Here is a 1,543-nt window from a genome sequence, read left to right as displayed (position 1 = left end):
GTAAAAAAAAAAAAAAAAGTAATAGATAAAAAGATTTTTAGTCTTACCATTTATTGATTTTGGTTGTGCAGTTAATAGGATCAATATTTTCACATAAGGCTTCTGTGACAATTGTTTACTAAAAAGGTAATAAAGAAGGAATAAGAATCCTAAATTTAGAATGTTACTTCAATTTTTAATCTGGTCTGCTTTATTTAATAAAGTTTATATAGGCTTTGGCACTGCCAGTAGCACCTTTGTTGCACTGAATCATTTATATTTAGAAAGCATATCTAAATATGGGTACCTGGAAGCACAATACAGACATCTGTCAGAATGGTTTCTTTCTATCTCTTTTCACCCTTTCTCTCTTTAAGTGAGCATCCAGATGAGCTAGGTAGGAACTTTTGGATGGCACTTTTTAACAGCAAACACTGACTAATTGAAACCAAAGCTTTTTATGGAAAAATTCTACCTGAAGTATAGCCAGTAGCTTGGAGCTGCAGGCAGTTGTGGAAGCTTATATATAACTCCATTCTGGTAATCAGGATAAACTTGAATCTGGATCTCCTGTATACACAGTGAATAAACTAGCTATTGGCAAGCCTCATTGATAGGTAAATATATGTGTCCACCCTTCTCTCACACTTTTGCCCTATGTTTAGAGAAGTTCTAAGTTCATTGTGATAAAAATGTATTTTGTTTTTGGTTTATTAAAACTTCAAAGCCTTTTTTGTAAAGCAAACACTTGTTTTCCGAACAGATTTTACTGTAGAATTTCCTTCTTCTAAAGTTCCCAATATTAAAAGCAGGTCCTTAAATTCATCATTGTTCAGCAGAGTTCTCAAATGCATGATTAGAGCTGAAAAATGCGCTTATGTGTTCTGTGCTTTACACATCTTAATCTACTTGATCTTAGATGTTAATCTAATTGATCAGTCAGTATTGGGCCATATGCAGAAAGTAAGATACTGATGATGAAAAACTATTCTCCTGGCAGTGCAGGATTGTGACAGATAGAATATTTCCTAATGCTGAGTCCAGCCTTGTTTAAAATGTGCCAAGAAACAGGGCTTCCACCACTGTTCTAGAAAACTTCTTCCATTGTAAAATAGGGCTTGCCATTAGAATTTTTTTCCTGATGATTCAGCCCAAATTTTCATCTCTTAATTTCATCCCATTACTTGTAAAGTTTATGTAGCAACTAATTTAAAACTGTTTCCGTTGACAAGCGTTTCAGTTTATCCAATAATTGAATCACCACTTCTGAGCAGAAATTGAGGCTCCATTCTTTTTCATTAAGAAGCAATGGACGCATGAAGTGTTTATTTTATAAGCTTTGCTGATTTTTTGAACTCCATTCCATTGCCTGTTTTCAATACTTATTTGTTGAGAGAGATTTTGATAGCATTAACACACCAACTATCATTCCTGTGGTCATGTTCCTGTCTTCTGTGAATATGTGACAGACCTCTCCAAATCTGCTTATACATGAGTGGTTTTGATAAATACCACTGAGACATGTTTTCTGTTACCTTTTGTCTTAGAACTTATATATATATTT

This window comes from Cariama cristata, unplaced genomic scaffold (assembly GCF_000690535.1).
Source record: "Cariama cristata isolate BGI_N322 unplaced genomic scaffold, ASM69053v1 scaffold44679, whole genome shotgun sequence".
NCBI classification, from domain to species: Eukaryota; Metazoa; Chordata; class Aves; order Cariamiformes; family Cariamidae; genus Cariama; species Cariama cristata.
Note: the sequence above shows the minus strand (reverse complement) of the source record.